Source organism: Erythranthe guttata, chromosome 6, assembly GCF_056151865.1.
Source record: "Erythranthe guttata isolate IM_541 chromosome 6, IM_541, whole genome shotgun sequence".
NCBI classification, from domain to species: Eukaryota; Viridiplantae; Streptophyta; class Magnoliopsida; order Lamiales; family Phrymaceae; genus Erythranthe; species Erythranthe guttata.
In genome coordinates this window covers 10952457-10975228 of record NC_142538.1, presented here as the reverse complement: position 1 = coordinate 10975228, position 22772 = coordinate 10952457, and the positions used below count along the sequence as shown (strand labels likewise).

The 22772-nt window shown below is 33.2% G+C and overlaps 2 pseudogenes; both read right to left on the bottom strand.

The window, feature by feature from the left end:
* Positions 1–7614: 7614 nt before the first annotated feature.
* LOC148770143 (uncharacterized) lies at positions 7615–9683 on the bottom strand (annotated as a pseudogene).
* A 3-nt stretch (positions 9684–9686) lies between these two features.
* On the bottom strand, positions 9687–10583 carry LOC148770142 (uncharacterized; annotated as a pseudogene).
* Positions 10584–22772: the final 12189 nt, after the last annotated feature.

The window sequence follows — 22772 nt, the reverse complement described above, 5'->3', positions numbered from 1 at the left end:
GTAGTTGAAAGCACCTTAAAAAAGTCGTTCACACTTGATCAGAAGCAACTTCTATACTGTTTAAGGATGCATTCCAACCAAAGCCCGACCTACTAAGTATTGTACTTAACGATCCATAATTTTTCTTCCACACATGAATTTTAGAATTTATGTGTGGATCCGCTTTAATGGTAGTGCCAGGAAAAGCTTGTACCCCCAAGAACTGTTCAAGTATCCCCAAGAAGCCTGTCTTAAACCCATTATCGCATTTCCATCCGCGTCGGACAATGTCTGTCAACGAAACAATTAGACATTGTTCCTCTACCAAAGTCCATGATCAACGTGTAGAAACTGATTTCCTTCCATTTTGTGATATTTGGGAAATAGACATATTTAATATTCCTACTGAGCATATGCGATAATAAAATCGTAAATAATAGTCAATAACAGAATCATCTAACAAATAAGTAAACAAAAAGCCAACAAACAAGTGCAAATGACAACAAACAAGTAAATACAAACATCCGACAAACAAGTAAGCATAAAGATCCAACAAACAAGTACATATACTAAAGTTCATTACTGGACAAACAAGTACACATAACTAATAAAGTTCATTATCTAATAACAAATTCCAACTGAAAACAACTGAAAAACATAGTTATTAGCGGCGATTCATCCAATCAATGTACATATCATTTACAATAGCATCTCTCCAATTAGTCCAAGCTTCAGAAGGAGCCACAACATAAATAAATTAGGGAGGTGGTGGGATGGGTCCACTAATATCAGGCTCAGGGACATTTGCCTCTCGGGTTCAACATCAACGTTTGCACGTATGAAGTTGTCAATGAGACAACATGCCATTATAATTCGGTTTTGGGCCTTAATCGGATAATATTCTGGACTTCTAAGTATTCCCCATCTGGATTTGAGAATACTAAACTCCATTTCTACAGCTTTACGAGCCTTTGCATGCTTCATGTTGAAAAATTCTTCATGATTTCGTGGAGCATTTGTACCATGGCCATATTCCTGAAGATGGTATCTAGCCCTTCTTTACGGTGCTAGAAAACCATTCTCATTAGTATAGCCGCCGTCTATCAAATAGTATTTGCATGTTATTTTCAAGTACCTGTTTTTTTAAATATATTTTTAAATATCTAAAATATATTTTATATAAATTGAGATAAATTTCATACCGTTTGGAACCCTAAGCCCATTAGGTCTTGCAACCCCATCATGCAATATTCTGCTATCAGCGGCAGAACTGTAACACCCCATATTTTCGAAACCTTAATCCCTAACCAAAAGTCCATAACCTGAAAATTCTCACGTAAGAATTATTAGGAATTTATTTACCTTATTAACTCAATTGCTTTAAGTGCCTTATTTTCTTAGACTAATAATCCTTCTATGCCGATTTGATTATATGCCTTATGTGCTAGGAATTTATTGAATAATTATATGTCAACTTTATTTCGATTATTATGTGCTTAAGTAGATTAATTATTGATAATTGTGTGCTAGATTAAATTATGTGACTTATGTGTATAATTAATTTATTTATGTGATTTCATGATTTAATCATAATTACATGCATAATACATGCATATATACGTACATGTATGCATACATATATACATATGCTATATAGGCTATGTTACTCTAGACTATAGGTATATGTATTTATATACGTGTGTGTTCGGTTTATGTGAGTAAGAGAAAGATATTAGTGATTTTTTTTATTAGAAAATAAAATTAAAAAAAGGAAGCATGCTTGTACACTTGGCCAAATGTGATGATTTACACTAATCCAACACTCAATGTGGATTAGTCATCTCAAGAGACACCCTTCCTTCATCTTCTCTCTCCACCTCACTCCACACTTGTCTGTCCTTCACCATCACCACCGAAGCATCACCTCCTCCATCGGCCACCACCTCAAATTCCTTGAAGAAAAAAATATAGAAATCAAAATGCAAATCCCCTATATAATAAGCTTCACCCTTGACTATGCTAAGAACACCATCAAAAACACTTGCCCTCTGACGGGAGATTTAAACTCCTCCCAACTTGATATCAAAGCTCTTACCTTCTCTATTCAACTAGCTTGGTTCAATCTTGAAGCCACTTCTTGAAGGAGGTAACATTGTACCTTCGTTTTCTTCATTTTCCTTCATCCTCCCTTTCTTCCTCTAAAATAAAAACCCTATTTTCTTTTGAAGGTTTTTCTTTCTTCGGCCAACACTCTCGGATAGGTAAGAACTCTCGAATTTCTTGCTGCAATCGAAGGGTATCATAGTATGGAAAAGGATTTTCAAAACTACTTAAAAGATTCCTCACTTTTCGAAAAATTAGGGCTTTTTGTGTAAAATCCGAAATCTTGTGCTAATCTTGATATTTGTGTTCTTGCATGTCTAATCCATGTTATAATCTGTGAATCTAAGTATTTTGTGTTTAAAGATTTAATATTTCGAATTTTCGGGAATTTTGGAGAAAGAAAATGAGTTTTCAAGATTTTTGGGGTTGCATGTGTAGATCTATGAATCTTTAGGACTAATCTGCAATTTCTTGAAATTTCAGCATGAAAAATGTTTTCACCTTTAAAATCTCAGTAGGAGTAAGTGGAATTTTGTTATTTTCTATTTGGCCATAGTTTTAGATTAATATTTGTTGGAAAAATCATTTTTAGCTTCAACACTACTTGCCGAGTATTTTAATTTTCATAAATTCGATTTTTGAGGAAACTGCAAAATTCTTTTTGCATCTGTTCATTTAGTCCGTTAGGCAGCCTATAATTAAATTTGAGAATTTTTAAATTCCATTGGCTATTATTTCGAAATATTGGTTGTGCATGTGTCATAAATGGAACTTTTGTGGTTTAATCATTATGCCTTGAGTATTAATTGTGAGGATGTGAAATTATGGTTAAAAATCTGCAGCGGAACTTTGTTAAGGGGCTGTAAGAATTTTAATTCATTAAATGAATAAAAGTGGGAGAAATCCCATTAATGAAAAGATAAAAATGTTGGTGCTTTAAAGGCATGGTTTGATAATTTAATGCTAATTAAAGTATGTTTTGGGGCTGCATGTTATGTGTATATGTGTGTGTGCCGTGTGTGTGTGCTGTTGTGTGTGTAATTTGTGATATATAAGTATATAATATGATGCTATAATAATTATGTGATTTATGTGCTATACTTAAGTGGTTATATATATGTGTGTATGCTATGTGTGTGATTGCCGTGTGTGATTGCCGTGTGTGTATGTATATTATGTGGATAATTAGATTTTGTCTGTATGCTCGTTGATTGATATTTGTGATGTCGTAAAGTGGTCATTTTTGTATTAGAGTCTCATTCGTCTCATGGTCTTGCATAAAAAAAAAAAAAAAGAGATTTCATTTTTACGAAAGGAAAGTAGGGATGGCAATATTACCCGACCCGGCGGGTACCCCCCCCGCCCCGCCCCGTTTTCGACGGGTAATACCCGCCCCGTTAAGAATTGGGGCGGGTAAGGGTTTTAGAATTTATACCCGCAACGGGTAAGGGGCGGGTACGGGTGTAGTAAAATTTCCCCCGTACCCGACCCGTACCCGCCCCGTTTACCACCCGTATTTTTTATTTACTTATAATACCCTTATAAGTATATTTAATATAACTTATCATTATTTTTATCATAAATATACGTCTATTTATTTTTTTATATCTAAGAACCTATTCTTGGTTCTACTGTTGTAGGCTCATCTTCACAAGAGGTACAAAATGTTTTGCAAAATGTACTTGATGGTGACGTTGGTGATGATGATGATGGAGATGAATGTGTATCACTTGGTGATTAAATAAAAAAGTGGTTTACTTTTCTATTATTTTCCTTTCTATTTATTTTGTATTGAGTATTGTTGAACATATGTGACTAGATGGTTTGTTCAAAACAATGATGTTTGCTTTTAATTTTTGAACTAATATATTAGTTTATAAAATAATTGTTGATTTGCATTTATATTTTAATTGTAATTAGTAATTAGCAGGTATATATATATTTGCATTTGGAAAAAAAGCTTTTTTTTTATAATGAAAATAACTAGAATTGATTTTTATATTCAAAATAAGAAGGAAAAGCCGAAATGGAAGAGACAAAAAAATGGGTCGTCAAACGGGGCGGGTACCCGCGGGTGTAAAATGGGGCGGGGGCGGATTCTACAATTCCAACCCGCAACGGGTATGGGGCGAGTGCGGGTTGCTTGGTTTTCCAAACGGGGCGGGTGCGGGGATTGAGATACCCGCCCCGTACCCGCCCCATGGCCATCCCTAAAGGAAAGGTTAATGGAATGCTTGGGTTAGATAAACCGGGATACAGGGGGCCGGTATCCCAACCATAGTTACTATAGATATAAAGGGGTGGTTTGGTTCCACTCAAAAGAACGGGCTCAAAATAATATGCTTATCATCCAAGTAAAGAAGTTAATTCTGCACGGATCCGAACAACAGAAAATGTTTTCATTCATGCATTTGCACGAAAAGGGTAAATTGGTAATTTTCAGTATTTGAGTCGATTTACGTGCTTAAATGAAATTAAGTGTTTGTGCTTGTGTGTGATCGCTTGCCGACGAATGGTAAGGTGTGATGCTTATGTGTATATACTAATATAAGTACGTAAAACCATATTTTAAAACCTCGTTATCCATTCGGATTTCTTACTGGGCTTAATTGCTCATATAGATACTTCTTTGATTGCAGGTAGTAGTAGTAGTCCCGCGCCGGAATGGACCGAGTAGTGGATCGGAGTCTTGGCCGGAGGTTTTTGGATGGTCGTACGAGGGGTCTATAAACTATGCTTATTTTATTTTGGTGATGTAAACTATAAACAATTTCCGTATTTCCGTTTTCCTTAAACTCTAATATTTCCTCGTTAGGGAAATTAAACTCTTATCCTAGTACGGGCCTTATTTTGATATTAATATAGTTGGTCCGCTTGTTTTGATAATTGCATTTCTTACCCGAAAACTCCTATTCACCAAATACCTTAAAACTCTGATTTCTTCTCGAAGCCAAAGTAGAACCTATAGCTAGATAAACGTAGCACTCGAATAATAATCTCCCTTTCCAAAGTTATTTCGAAACGAAAAAAAATTAAATGACCCAAAAAGAGATTTTTCGAAATTACATTTTGGTCCTATTCAAAAGTTTTAACAATGACAAAGAGATCCCTTTTGCTTCCGCTACCTAAATAAAGTTTTTCAATAAACCGGTTCGATTTATCGCCTGACCCGAGGGGCGTGCTACAAGAACTCTCCCAATCGCTCAATACATATATGAAATTCATGTTATGGTCACATACAGCTAGTACGTTCACCGAAATATCACCTTTCCGATTTCTATACCTAGGCTTATCAATTTTGGGCACCCGAACCTCAATGTAAGTCCCATCTAGTGCTCCTAGACATCCTTACCAGTAATTATACATGGAAAAATTAGAACATAATCTGATTACACCGTCATAATATTATAAAAAAAAAACTGTCACAACATTTTACTAGTTAATACATTACCTTAAATGGTTTTCATCGGCCGTCCATGCAATCTACTTCTACCAGTTTTGGTGTGACCAAAAGAATCGAATGCAACCTAAGGAATTCTTCTAAGACATTGTTAAAGTGGATGCTATGGTGGCCTAACACATGAAGGAAAATGGCAACTTGTTCGGGAACTAGGACATTTCTAGTAGCACGTAGATCTCCAACATTTTCTAAAATGTAACATAGCATGTTAAATGTATCTCTATTCATTCTGAGATTGTCATGGCATATGGTATCACTTAGTCCAAATAATTTTCGCATTTTTTTAACTTGATCAGGAACTCTAGCTCTCAAATTGTACCTGAACTGCATATTATTACGGGTTCGTGTACGCATACCTCTATTCCTCATTGACAGATAAAGACGTGTAAATAGCAATAGGAACAAGCGTATATTAGATATCAGTTGGTATACAACAACAATGCATTCTTCTTATCCTGTAGTTAGGGCCATCACAGTTACACTGCAACAATGGATGTAGGTTAATTAAATTATTCACAGACAAATCTAAGAACAACATAATACTCAGAGACAAAATTATACACAAACAAATTATACAGAGTCAAATACAATTCCCAAAATTAAGAACAACAACAACCGACCCACAAACACAATACTCAAGATACAAACCTGGATAATTATGAGCTCAAGAAATCACCTGGATAATTACTTAGCTTGGTCTCTTGTAGCTTCAATTCCCCGTGTTTTGAATACCTGCCAAAATACACACCATATGTTGTTGTAAAAACCCATTAAAAATAAACGTAAATCGATATATTGTTTCACCAAAAATATGATTCGCGAATTGCGATAATTTCGTGTTTGGGAATTACCTCAGCTATGGTTCATGTGTGAAGGGAACAATACAGCGTTTCTATTATTTATACCAGGGTGTGTGGCTAATTTTTTGATTTTGAAGGCTATTATTGGTATTATAAATGACAATTTTTGTCAAGTGGATCTGGCCGAAATTCCAGATTGCACAATCAAGGGTGTGCTGGGCTGATTCATAATCAAATAAATTCGGGATTTCAGTATCGAGCCTCTTACCTATATTGGGCATCGGGCATGCAAACCAAACGCCTGATTAAGCCTGATAGAGCATCCTATCAGCCCTAATCTTGCAAACCAAATGAGCCCTAAGGGTCTTAGAGTGCGTTTGGCTAAGCTTATTTTAAACAACTGATAAGCTTTTACATTTAATAAGTTGTTTTAAGATCTGATAAGCTATCACGTCTTATTTTTTAAATCAATTTTTAAAGTGTTTGGGTAACAAATTTATAAGCTAATTTTACTCGTTTTAAGCTCTTAAACTGTTTGGCATTATAAGATCTGTTTACTCTCATAATGATATAAAAGGACATAAAAACCCCTGAAGTTGTTCTTTCTTGATGTATACATTAAAATAAAAAAATATATGACTAACAACGTACATTTTCATCTCAATCTCAGTAGAAGAGAACTATAATCGAAATATTAACACAAAACCATATTTTAATTCTTCTAATCTACTTCTATTTCTTCAATAAAAAATCTACTTCTACTTTGTCAAGACCTAAAATTGAGAGAAATCAAACTGATATGGTGCAACTCAACACCACCATTTTCACCTGGAAAAAAAAATAAGGGAAAAACTCAGCACCACCAACGAACTTGAAGGGCAACTATACATGCTAAAAATTCTATCAGCATAAAGAGACGAAAAAGAGCTATCATTTTCTATGTTGCATATTGTTTTTCTTCAAAACACTCAAAGATGAGGAAGAGACAAATGTATAACTAGAATATATATATATATATATATATATATATATATATATATATATATATATATATATATATATATATATATATATATATATATATATATATATATATATATATATATATTAAACAACATCCATAGTCGATCATATGATATGAAAATGCTTGCTGAAAATACTAATATTTCAAACTACAAATAAACTATTTAAACAAATTAAAGTACAAGCTAACAAAAATACATGTCCAGGTTAAGAAAAAAATAAAGCAACTTATCACTGAACTAAAATTCATCATCTTCCAGCAATATCCATAACAAGTGAGTCACGAAAAGCCATCGAATAAGCATTGGTTGCATTATTTTCTTTTTCCACATCAGAAGCTCTCGTAGATGTTTCTCTACGGTGTTCTTCACCTTGATAATTTTCATCCTCCGCTATTTGAAATGCCTCATCTGAAATATTTTTCTTTCTTTTATACTTGTGAACGGTCATAGTTGCAAGCATAATTTCTCTTTGCGTGTCAATAGTATAATACGACATATCGGCCAAAATATTTCATCTTGCTTTCCAAACTCTAAAAATTCGTTCAACAATATTTTGACATGAAGAATGATAATAACTGAAATTTTCTTCCAAACTTCCTGGGGCACGTAGTTGCCGACTACTAGCTCGACGATAGTCTTCCATATGGTATCTAACATTCTCACATCTATAAGGACCCATGTATCCGGACAAATGCGAGTATCCGGCATCAATCAAGTAATATTTTTTTTCCTTTTGGGATAGAAAAATTGAGACTTGGATTACGAATAACTTCTCGAAATATCCTATTATCATGCAAATATAATATTATCAGAGCAGCTCCTTTCCATCCATCCCACAAAAATGTCAAACACATATTGAAATTTACTACTACAAGAATATTTTGAGTTGGATAACCTTTACGTACAATATATGGTATTTTTTTTCCTTTAGGTAATCGAGCCTTAACATGTGTGTCATCAATTGCTCCAATACAATCCTATAAACAATACAAACAAATAATGCATACAAGTTATTTAGAAGTTAAATACATGTGTATGAGTACTATATGAAACAAATAGCACTCACCTTAAAAAAACGGCATACAAGGCTCATGTTGAGGCTTATGATACCCTTTGCCCTCGTTATAGTTACGATGAGGTGCAATTATATCATCGGTTAGTTTACTGACAATTTTTAAAATTCTGTGAAAATGCCTTGATATCGTCTCACCTGAATGATTGAATAACTCTTGCAATAATCTATTACCAACACCATGAGCACAGGTCACCAAAAAAATTCCTACTTTCTCGTAAAGAGACATTCCCCTTGTTGGTTGAAGACCATATTGTTGGTTTAATTCGTGACAAAAATCCATGAACACTGGCTTTCTTAGACGGAAAGCTTGATAACACATCATTTCGTGTCCATGTAATATCTCCTTTGTAAATCTATGACCTGTACGAATAGATGTTCGACATGGTATTTTGTGACTGTAGTTCTCATAATAATTTAGTATATTGTGTGCCGTTATTTGACATATAACAAACCTGTCCAAGTCTTCTTCCAGTTGGTTCTCATCTTCAATAGTTTCCTCGTTAAAATTGATATTTGGATAAATTACGGAGCAGTTTGTAATATTCCACCACTCTATTTCCATAGAATCTTTTGAATTCCATGGCTCCATAGAACTGTACAAAGATAATAATAGATATTAATATATTGATCATTATTAGAATTTAATATATTTTTAACCAAGAACTATTTTTTGTTATTTCTTATCTAAAGATCAATACATCACAAACTCATAAAAAAACAATTCTAAGAATTTGCAGCACAATGTAAACAATTAATAAATCCAAAAATATAACTCACAATATTATCGAAAACTAACAAAAGTCATATAAATTTCATACAATCACAGAGGGCATAGAACCAAACACTAATAAATATAAAGAAGAATATTTTTCGTATTGAAAAGCTCAATAAAAAGCATGAAAAAAATTCAATACATACTATGCGAAATCAACTTGTCCAACTGAAAAAAAATGAAATGGCATCTCAAACAACTGAAAACAAATAAAATGATATCTCAAGCCCTATATTTAATTATTTTTATTGTATTTGTTAAAGTTATACTCTAGCCAACACAATCGAGCCACATTAGAAGGCTGATTAGCAAATGTTTCTCGAATATCATGTTTGCTCATCAAATTACTGGCATAATTCCAAAGTTCACTCAATGGTGGTATCCCTGGAAGATTATTTAACATCTTCGATGCGTCCGAAATTGTTATCTCTGTAGAAGGTGTATGAGTGATGGTGTTCTTTTTCTCCATAAACTATAGAAGGGAATCAATACCTTCTTTTAATAAAGCGGCCCCGGACATTTTTTTCTTGATGTTACGGATTTCCTCACTAAATTTTCTCTTAGCCATTGTAAAAGATGGAAACCCAATTTCTTTTGCAACATATTGTTCTTCATTCATTTCAAGATTTGTGTTGTACTCATCTACTCCTATACAATCATTGTCATCAATATCGTCAATTTCCACATGTTCATTAAGTTAATTTGGTTGTCTGTTATTGTTAGAGAACTCTTCTTCACTGCCAAATACATTCTCAAGTCTTTGGTTTGGTGCACGTGCTCTTTCTCCCGTAGCAGCAACATCCGAAAACAGCTTGTCATATCGAAACCAAACTAGATATAAATCTTTGATCCTAAATTTTTTATAGTCTCAATTTTCCTGCAATGCAAGTATACCAAGTTAATCTAAGATGTGGTAAATATAATATATTATTTATATAAGTTGGGTATATATTAGAGAATTACTTTATTTTTTTTGTTCCCACCACTCGTCAGATGCCTCCAGTGTGTTCTTCAAAGGATTCCAACCGATTCCAGTCTCCTTATGCATAAATTTTGTAAACAATAACCATTCTTTTTTCATAGAATCCCAATGATTTCGAAGTTGCTTATATGTATAGTTTCTCCATGTCACCTCATTGAACTTTTTTTAATAAGTTCTTCCACCCATTGACATTGAAATGACTATTTGGCCGATTACCTTTTCAAATTTCTTCCTCACACAACTCAATAAACGTAAGATTTATAAATGTATCCCACTTTGCAGATTTTCCTTCAGTCTGCTGATTTTTTTTGCGTATATTCTAACTTATGCTTTTACCCAACATTGGACTAGCATGACTTCTTTATTCCTATTATCCTGATTCTCCATCTAAAAATTTATTATCAAAAATAAAAAATTCCAATTAATTAATAGAGTATTATTAACAATTATAAAATATGGGGTAATATAACTCACGTGAAAAAACAAAGACATTGAAGCAACTCAACGTAACATATAATCCCAATAAGTCAGACATTTTTTTAATAAGAAAACAAGTCAGACTATAATATTAGCAATAGATATTAAGATCATTAGTTTAATAATATTTAACCATTAAAGAATGCCAACTATAATCACATATACTTATTAGGCCATCTCCAACAGTTGTTTAAAACTTGATTGTCTATATCTATAATTTAAGAGATCAACAGTGTTATGCAACACCACTTTTAATATCACGCTCCAACAACATTGTTTATATTTTACACAATTATCATATTTTATTATTTTACCATTTTAATTTTAAATTAATTTTAACAACTATATTTCAACACACATATTCTATTCAAACTACTATATTTTAGTGATCATTTAAAAAATTATTCAAAATAACAATATTATTAATAAAAATTAATATTTGAATATTTTTTAATAAAAACACTTAATTAGAATGATAAATCCAAAAGACATCAAAAATTTTACGAGTAACTCTCATTTTTCTAATAAAAAAAATAAGCATTAATACATTATTTAAGTTAATATATATAAAAATAATATTGATGGACCAAAAAAGTAGCCAATAATTATTCTTTTCCTTTTGAAAAAAAATACGCACTAAATATTATTTAAATTAATATGTATCATGTACATATCTAGGGTTTTCTCATTATTTCTCCACCAAATCATCAAGAGAAGAGGCGCAAGAAAAACCAGAAGCAGAAAATAGAATAGGGGCAAAATAAATAAATAAATAAATAAATAAAACGAGCAGAGGAAAAATCATGCCGAATCTCATCCACCGTCCATATCTCCATTATTTGGAGATTGACAGAGGAGTGGTGGTAGAGAACTAGTTCTACCATCTTCCATTGATGGGCTTAAATTCCATGTAAGTTTTTCACCTCTTTAAATTGTTTTAGATATTGGGTTTTTTTTTCTTTCCAGTTGAGGATGATTTTTGATGAAATCAAATACCACAATTTATAGAGTTGATTGGTGTTAATTTTTTTTACAGTGGTGGTTGATGAATTAAATTGATAGTTGATATTGGCAGTTGGAGTTGAATTACTGCAGATTTGATAGTTGAAATGGATGGGTTGTGGAATTTTTTATTATTTTTTATTTTTACACAATTTGTTAAATTGTAATTCTGGTTTCTCAATTTTGAACATGCAAAGTTAAAATTTAATAAATTTTACCTTTTCCCATTTTGTTGTTGGAGAGGTGATGTTGGGTCCAAATTGTGCAAAAGATGTAAAATATAGGTATGCATCATGCTCTTGGAGATGCTCTTATTTACTATAAACAAACTCATGCACTTGGTGCTTTTATTGCGTTTATAGTATACAGAGCAAAAATATATAGATGAATTCATATACATTTATCTACTGACCCATATCAACTTAAAAAATCACACATATAAAATAAAAAATCTCAGTTGTTTAATTATTAGGAGGATCCGTATACTTAGTTAGTAGTTTCAAATCAAGAATCCCTGTAGTTTCAAATCAAAAATAAAAAACAGGTTATGATTACCAACAAAATTCATGAAAAGCGTGCAAGTAACACAAAACAAAAAGGCTGAAATACCTGTACTGGTAATCACGAATCTCACCCACTAACCAAAAGATAATCCACGGCGTTGAAATATTTCTTGTTTAATTATGCTTAGGGTTTAGCATAATACACAGGTCTGCAATTATATTTAACGATATATATATATGAAGGAGGGTGTTGAGGAAATATGCTAAAATATTTTAGGGTAATTTAACATTTTGAATGTTAAAGTAATTAAAAAAAAAATATTCAATAAAAAATGTGGGGTAAGTACTATTTAAAAAATAGCTTATAAGATGTCCAACAGCTATTTTTGAAAATTTTAAGATTTTTAACAAAAATATTACCAAAAACTTTTTAAGAGCTTATAAGCTCTTAAACATCTTATAAGATGTTTTGAACAGCTTATAAGCTTAGCTAAACAGGCTCTTAATATATAGGTCGCTGGTATAAAATTTATTAGAATTAAATGACAAACTCAACTAAACATGCTTCACAACTTTCATAAATTTTATTTCAAAAATGCCATCCATACACAACAAATGAAACATGCACCAAATAATATTTAAAGGGTTCATTTGATATACACCCTTAATGTGAAACATATATATGGATTGATTCACCCCTAAAATTCTTCCTTTGAGATACCCCTGGAGAGGCAAAAGTACTATTGTGCCCTTATATGCAATTTTCGCTCAACTGTATTCACTATTTTCACCAACTGCATTCAGCATAATGGCCAACTGCATTTCGCGTTTTTGAACCTGCATTTATCATTTTTACAATTTTTTTAATAAAAAATTATAAATTTTTCTTTTGTGATTATTTTTTATATATACCCTGTTTTGTATTTTTTTTTTATTTTTTAATTTTTAATTTTTTAATTTTTTTAGCTTTTTAATTTTTTTAATTTTTTTTCAATTTTTTGATAAATTTACTGTACTGAAATTGACTACACATGACTATAGTGTATATACTACATATGACTATAGAATATACCATAATCACGTGTAGTTATATATAATCATGTATTTTTTTTTACACCAAGGTTACGGTCGACCGATTATGTAAACCGCTGATTATATAAAAAAAACTTCATCTACACCAAAACCAAATCACAATTTGAATCTTGATATTAGAAATCAATTAATACCCAACAAAAAAATGGAAAAACACAATCATCAGCATCACTGTACATCAGAAAAAACACATAGCTTATATATAACAATATATTACTATGTGTTACTACACGTGACTATATATGAATACAGTATATGACCACATGTGACTATATATGACTTTATGTGACTATATATTACTTGATAACGTAAATCTCTCCAACACTGGAACAAGTATAGCCAAGTTCCGATCGGGAAAACATTCTGCAATTGCATTATCCTTTCTCTTATTGGAAAAAACAAAACCAATCATAAATAAAAATTCGTGAGAAACATGGATTTTTTTTCTTTCTTTTTTATGTATTATCAAATGACATGAACTTTGTCATATGACCCCAAAAAAGGCAAAAAAATCTTCTTTAAATTAAATGAACGCTACAATACCTAATAATTTATGCATCATAAAATTAATCGAAGCACTTCTAAGCAATTATATTGCTACATTAAGGAAAGTGGAAAGAATACAATTTTTGACATGAAGTCGATTACTTACCGTCACAATTCACAAGCAAATTGTAACACAGTATTTTTGCAGCAAAGAGAAAATTAAAGATGAAGAAGTAGTGCATTGCCGTAGCTTATGTATATGTTGAGCTTCTTCTTCGTCGGCGCCACATCTGACGAGAAAGAGTTTAATGAGAGAAGATCAAGCAAAGGGGGCAATGGTGATGGGTGGCGATGTCGCCGGAAGGGAGAGCGGCGCAAGGCAGGCGGAAAGAAGCGCAAGGCAAAGGGGGAATGGCGGTAGACGGCGGTGGGCGACAGTGGGCGACCGTGGAGTGGCGGTGGGCGGCGGAGGGGCTGTGGTAACGACTAGAGATTGAAAAAACGGGAGTTGAGAGAGAGAAAAAAGAAATGCGGTCTAGTTAAATTGTGACGTTAGGGCATATATTAAATTGAAACTAAAAGGGCAAAACAAGTACTTCAAGTTGTCCACGTGTCTAACAGATTAAGATCAAAATTTGAGTTTTTGCATTTAAAAGTGAAAATTACTGGACTTACACATATATATTTCCAAAATTGGGGTATCCCTCTTTTTCCCTGACCTACACATATATTTAAATTTTATTTATCATTTTTTATTCTGCGTTTTACATTTTTATTTTGGGTAAATGAGTGATAACCCCCTAGTTTTGAATATACATATGAGGAGGTCCAAGGAAAATTTTCGCCCTAGTCAAAAATCCAAATTCTGATCTTAATTAGTGAAACCACTAACATGCTCAAATTCTATTTTGCCCTTTTAATTTTCAATCCAATACATGTCCTAACCCTAACATTCTCTCTCTTCAACCACACCCACAAACCGTCTCTCTCTCTCTCTCTCTCTCTCTCTCTCTCTCTCTCTCTCTCTCTCTCTCTCTCTCTCTCTCTCTCTCTCTCTCTCTCTCTCTCTCTCTCTCTCTCTCTCTCTCTCTCTCTCTCTCTCTCTCTCTCTCTCTCTCTCTCTCTCTCTCTCTCTCTCTCTCTCTCTCTCTCTCTCTCTCTCTCTCTCTCTCAGCGGTGCATCCAGCCCACCGCTGCTGCTCCTCCCCCATCGCCTCCAGCCCACCGCCGGTCCTCCTTCCCCCACCTCCTTGCGCCGCCGCCGTTGCTCCCTCATTTGTGCCGCCGCCGTTGCCCCCCCCCCCCCCCCCCATTTCCTTGCGCCGCAGCCCCTTTTAGCCGTGTGCTAGACCGTCAATCGCCGCCTTAAATCACCCGTCCTACTCGAGTAGACTAGACGAGGCCAAAAAACATAATGAGTGAGGGTTTGTTTGTTTTAAATTCGTTTTAAATATCTTTCTACTTCTAGTTTCTTCTTTTTTTGTGGTTGAGGGAGGGCTCAAACTAGATCTACTATTTCTTATCCAAAAAAAAAAAACCAGATCTACTATTTTTTTTCAAGATCTGTGAACAATTAATATTAAAATCTTTTTCTTTGGATTAATTTGATTTTTTATTTTGTTTGATTCTTATCTTGTTCATTTTTGTTATAAATCATATGTATTTTTTTTTTTTTTGTATTTATTTGAAGATGATCCGAAATGCCTCAAGTGGGAGAGCTTTGTTTGTTTGTAGTAGAAACTTAATCACTAGTGGTTGCTTAGATGGGTGATTTCGGTCAAGTGAATATACAGTTAGTTATATGAAGTCATATACAGTCAGTCATATGTAGTCATGTATAGTAATGGCTACATATATATAACTATACATGACTATATAACTTGTAGTATACAATAGCCATTTGCAGTGAATTTCAGTATAGTAAAATCATCATAAAAAAACAAAATTCATGTTTTTTGTATTTTTCATGTAATCTAACTCACATGTTCCATTTTGCTCTTTCATTCATTTTTTTTGCTTTTTGTATAATTTTATGAGATGCAGAGAAAAGATGTGGTGAAGTGCCTTGTGAAGTTGGATTCATGCTACAATAGTCTATAATTTATGTCACTAAACATAAGTATAGATAATTGTAGATAACTATAGTCACATGTAGTAACGTATAGTTATATGTATGCTAAAGGTTTTTTAATGTACAGTAATGCTTGTTCATGTTTGAAGAATATATGCATGTGACTTTGTTTTTTAATTTTTTGTTTGTTAGTTAATTTATAATATCAAGATTCAAATTGTGAATATTGTTGTTGGCGTAGATGAATTTTGGGGAAAAGAGACAGTACATGACTGCATATTAAACTATACATGACTATTGAACGTGTAGTACATTGTAGTCATGTGTAGTATATTTTCAGTACAGTAATTTTACCAAAATTTGAATTCATAAAAAAAATTAAAAAATTAAAAAATTAAACAAATTAAAAAAAATATTAAAAAAAATTAAATAATAAAAAAATAGTACATTACATATACAAGAATAAAAAGAAATTATTAAAATTAAAAATTATGAAATACTAAATGCGGGTCTAAAATGTTAAATGCAGTTGGACGAAAATTGCACATAAGGGCACAATACTACTTTTGCCTCTTCAGGGGTATATCAAAGGAAGAATTTTAGGGGTGTACCGATCCCTATATATTTTCCATTTGAAGGGAGGGGTGTATATCAAATGGACCCTTTTATTTTTGCATCTAATATTTTTTTTTACCTGGAACACTATCTTTATTTACTTTTTATTTTGGTCTTATAAAAATCTATTTTCCCTCCTTTTTTCTACATAATATTGAAAATTATGATTTTCTTTTAAATTTTTTTTTCGATCGTAGTCACCAATAGACATCCGTAGAAATCCGCAGTAATCGTAGTAACACATAGTCATGTGTACTGTCGTAGTCACCTATACACACCCGTAGAAACCTGTAGTAATTGTAGTAACCTATAGCCATTTGTACTGCACAATTCAAAAACTCTAACTCTCTCTTTGAAACCTAGCCGCCAGCCAGCCATAGACACCAACGAAATCCACAGTCATCCAAACATAAAACCCTTACTCTACAACCACCGTCACCATAGCCGCTGAAATAAAAATCTAGATCTGCAAAACCGTCACCATAGCCGCCACCACCCCCATTTTCATCGTCTCCTAGCCATTCGCTATCTCCTTAATCACCCCCATCGTAACTGCGACCACCACTTCCCCTAACCGCTTCCATAACTATCCCCATCGTACCCATGACCTCCATAGTCGCCGTCACTCACCATAGCCGCCTCCATAGCCGCGGCCATTCACCATTACCACCTCTATAACAAACCCCTCTGCCTCCATAACCACCCCCATTGCCGCCATAGCCACCCACCATAACTGGGAGCAAGAGAGATATAGAGGGAGAGAGATAGAGATAGAGAAAGAGAAACAGAGCGAGAGAGAGACATGTAGACAGAACAAGAGAAAAAATAAAAGAAAATAAACAGATATGGTTTGGAGAGACGTAAATAAAGGTTATATTTAGAGTATAAGAAAAAGTTAAAGATAAAAAAAATTAGCGACATGAGATATAATATTAGATAGGATGTATTTGAAAAAAATGGTTTAGGGTTGTCATTTAGTTCTAATTAAGTTAGCTACTAGGGACCCATGAATAATAACCCCATTTTTTTAATTTAAAAAATTCTTTAGTTGTTATATTAACATGTTTATAGATAATGTCAATATTATCCTTATATAATTATAACTCTCTCTTAAGCCTAATCATTCCTACTCCTTCAGTTTTTTTTATGTTGTTGCCGCCACATATTTTGTTCTTCCTGCCGTCACCCCTCCATCTCTACCGTTGCTCCTCTGCCCCTATCTCTCCAGGTTTAGTTTTTTTTATTTATATATATATATATATATATATATATATATATATATATATATATATGTTTAATATTTCTTTTACAAACCGAATCCGGTCACGAATCTCCATCCAAGGAATCTCGGCAACCCTAAAGTACTCATGGGCGTCAACTGTATCAAGAACCAGAAGCTCTGCTAATTGCATCTTACACTGCGCTCTCTCGCTCGCAACATCCCCGTCGACTGCCAGCCCGTCCATACGCAAAACCAAGATCATTAAACATCATGCAGCGTGATTGTCATCTCCTTCGAAGCATGTCGAAACTGTTCGTCTTGGACTGCCACCTCTCAACACATGTCAATAGAAGGCCCTTATCTGCATTCCGTATGTAGCAATATTGTAATACGTCCAGACGAGGTGCCACCAACATATATGCCTCCTCCTCGTCATATGGGGGCAAGTGTTGTCTAAGTCGGTCAAGAGCAAGTTCTCATAGCGAAGTAATTCTGGACTCACATCATCCCATATGATTCTCTTACATAATTACAATTTTGAAACGTATTAAAAAAAATTATTGATATAATTTTTTTTAAAATATATATAAGCTTATAATTCCATTCCAAACGTAGGTGAGGTGTCAATATGTAACTTGAAACTAGGAATCAAATCAATCTCAGTCAGACTACCCGGATACGCGGTCTTTAACACAATCGGCCCCGACATAATATCGAAATCATATCGAGGGTGACGACCACCCGGATCATGACCAGCGTCGCGACGGGAACCACCACAAATGAGACCCGCCTCAACCGGCTGCTCCGCCCCTGGTTGATGATCATCATCATCATCGTCATGATCGTCATCGTAGGGAATCCGAGAAGGTCCAACTATATCTCTCGAATGCCCCGCTACTGCTCTCGATGTCCCAACTACATTGGGTACATCAGGTACATCGGGTAATCTCTGACTGGCTCTTCTATGCCGCTCAGATGTAGTCATAGGATGACGATCCAGTCGACCAACAACAACCTCGGGCTCTCGTGGAGGTCGGATCACGATCCTAGGAACCTTTTCTTTTCCCTTCTCAAGATCAACCATAAGCCCTTTACCCCTACCATGCCCTGCTATCTATACAAATAACATTTGAAATAAATAAATTTAAACTAAAATAAGTAATAAAAAAATAAAATTGAACGTTTCGTTCACCGAAATTTGAAGTTTTCGTGCTCTACAGAATGAAACTTCAACAGCTTCAACATTTTTTTTCAACAGAGCCCTAAACCTAATCGTAAACCTACATTTGTTAACTAATTCATAAATAAATTGATTGGAACGAAGTAGGTTACAAAAAATTACTGTAACCGCGATTCGTAAATGACAGATTAAATGCGTAGAGTTTGAATGTTTTGAGAGAATTTCAGAGAGGCATAAAGAATTTTGAAATGATTAATAATATCCCGTTGCGACCACCAAATTAAAGTCTCGCTGCAAATAACAAACCCCTTGTTGTTGTTTGGATGGATTAGTTGATGTAATCTTATCCCTTAGCTTGTGTTTGTGATTGGGTTTCCTATTGGAGACACTCTCTTATTTGTTTTAATATTATTGCTCATTTTCTTATAAAAAAGAAGAAAGATAAAAAAGGAAGATAATAACAACCCCACCCAAATATCCATATACCCTGGTCGGCAAGAAGAAAATCTTCAACTTTAGTTAATAGGCCCACCTTTTTTACGAGTATGAAGTTGATCCTTAACCTTTACTTTCAAATGAAAAATAAAATCAACTCCATAAACAAATGGAAATTGGCCTAAATTCTCAGCATGGAAATTAAATTTATTATATTGGAGAGCCAAATCTGAGCACGTATAATGGTCTTGTCTGTTGTTTTCACTTCCACATGCATAGGGCTGAAAAAATAATATATATATATATATATATATATATATTTATATATATATATATATATATATATATATATATATATAATATTATGGAAAAAATCAAAATAACCATAATGATCTCAAAATTGGATCGAAAATCGAAAATTTAAATTTTTGTAATGTTTTCAATTCCATGACAAATAAAATCACAAAAAATTTTGACAGGAATTTATTTGGAAATAGAAAAATGTTTGGGAATAAAAAATTATGAGTAATTTCCAAACACTTTAATTTCCTGAAGTTTAGTCTATTGGCAAACTACACCCCAAACGTTTGATCTTTTGGCATACACACCCCCTCCCTCCATTTTTCCGTTAATTGACCGTTAGGTTAAATGGTAGAGAAGGAAAATAACATCGAAACAAATAAAGAATGAGAAAAGTTAACTTACAGGCTATGAGTGGTACGAAAGGGCCGGGGTTTTCATTAATTTCTGAAACAAACGGTGCTCTTATTTTTTCCTCCATACTCCATCTCTCCACAGAGACCTTCACTTACGTACGTGTGCAGAGAATATTATACCATGCATTAAGGTACGTAAGCTTTTAATCGAAATTTGTAGATGCCATTTATGTGGTTATGGGATTGTGAGAAGTTAAATGATCATTCATGTGTGGTGTGTTTAGAATAATCTTTTTTGCAGCCAACAATCAAATCTATGTCGTTGTTGTTTTTATTTTTATCATAGCAGGCAGGCAATATATTAGTATCTATATGTTTTATCTTCATCCGTAAGTTTTGAGTTTTTCATTGTTATTTTTTAATGCCCCCAATACTACTATTTGATTTTAGTGTTAAAATACTTGAAGCCACGAAGAATCATTTTAGTAAAAAAAGTCCACTTTTACACCTAATGTTAAGAATTTGAACGACTAAAGACACTCAATAATGTAATATAGTAATTAGTAATTACAAAAGTAATACTTTTGTACTAAGAGTTCAATATTTAATATTTTTTATATTTTTTCATTAAGAGTTCATTTAACACCCCACATTCTTGAAACCCTAATTCCAAACCAAATCTTCGTAAACCGAAAGTCCTTACGTAAAACTTACTAGGACATTTAATTACATGGCTAATTTAATGGCTTTATATGCTCTATATGCCCTATATGCTAGAATTGATTATTGGAATATTATGTGCCAATTTGATTTTATTGGTGCAATTTGATTTTATAATATGTGCTTACGTGCTATTTTGTGGTATTCTAATTTTGTTTAAAAATTTCCTAAATGCTCTATATATATATATATATATATATATATATATATATATATATATATATATATATATATATATATATATATATATATGTGTGTGTGTGTGTGTGTGTGTGTGTGTGTGTGTTGGGGGAGGCGATATTGATAATTTTATTAATTAGAAATAGAAATTAAAAATTTTGCATAATTGTTCACATGTCCAAGTATAATGATTTACATTAACCCAACACTTAATTTGGATTAATAGATCAAAAGACATTCTTCCAATTCCTTCTTTCTACACTTTGGCTTTTCTTCAACACCACCACCGAAGCACCACCACCTCCTTCGGCCACCACCAACACCTTTTCAAGAACAATAAATAAGCACATCAAGAATGCAAATTCGCTACATCACCTTCACTCTTGAATATGATAAAAACACCATAAAGAACACTTATATATCCTCTCACAAAAGAACAAAACTCCTCTCAACTTGATATCAAAGCTCTCTTATTCTCCATTCAACTAGCTTTGATTGATTTCGAATCACCTCCTAGAATGTAGGTAACATTTTTTTAGAAAAGTGTCTTCATTTTTTCCTTTTCTTCCTCTAAAAATCCTCTTTTCTTTTGAAGATTTTTCCTCTTGGCCAATGTTAAGTGTATATTTATACACGTAATTGTACCTTTTTATTTGAGCTTTTGGTGTGTTTTAAAGATAATTGGTGCTTAAAAAGTTGATTTATTGTATTTTAGGTACAAATTGAAGAATGGGAAAAGTATGGGGTCAAAAATGCAATTTTGGAGAAAATATGGGCCAAAAGTGAAAAAATCAAAATTCTTAAGATTTAAAGCTCGGACCCCCGTCCCAGTTTTAGTGCAAATCGTGGGACCCCTGTCCGAGACTCCGAAGTTGCGCAGAAAAGGGATTTTAATTGCACAAGGAAACTACCTTCTTCCCCAAGTTCTTCACCCTATATAAGACCAAGTCAGGCACACAATTATGGATCTTTTTATCTTTTATCTTTTATCTTTTCATCTTTCTACACGAAATCAAGGAGCACAAGAACGAAGACGAAGACTTGACGAATCTTCATCATAGTTCTCCTCTTTTATTTTTATTCATAGCTTTAATGGTTTTTCATATTTTTATTATGCTTTTCGTAGAGAACATGAGTAGCTAAGTTTTTATTCTAGGATTTTATTGGAACCCTATGTGGTAATTCGAACCTATTTTTCTACTTTTATGCAAGTTTAATTTTTCGATTATTTCTTCTATCTTGATCTTTTTTAGCGCATGAACGTAGTTAATTTATGTTGCTATTTGTTATTGTTAGAATTGATTGACAGATCGTTTTAATAATTAGAACAGGGATATAAGAGCCTTCGAGTAGTTTTTCACCGGATGAGTGTGTTAATTGCATGTATTATCGTAGACATACAGATAATACCTTAGGTAGCCGTTTTCGAGACTTCTTATTTAATGTTTTATTTATACTAGGTTTGCATAGACATATAGTGAATCTTTTATGAATAATAGGCTTATAATACAACGACAACTGGTTATGAGTAATTTCGTGTCTTGGGTTAATAATCGGGAATCGTAACTTGCATGATAGGAGATTAATTGGGTGAAGAATTATCGCATAGGGGGAAGATAAAATCCTAGATCCGTTTTATATTGATATTTTCTTTTGTTTAATAGCTTTCTTAATTAGTTTAATTTATTTAGTTAATTAATTTGACAAACTTGCATAGGCTGGATAAAAATCGTAATTGTTAAAATTTGGTATTTAGGATTAAATAATTTGCGTATTCCCTGTGGGATCGACATCCGACTCTCACGAGTCTACTTTACTACTTGTTTGCGATACGTGCACTTGCGTGTGAGTATTTAGCACCCAACAGCCAACACCCCTTTCTTGTTCGATGTTAGGTAAGAAATCTCGAATTTCTTGCTGCAGTTAAAGAGTATCAT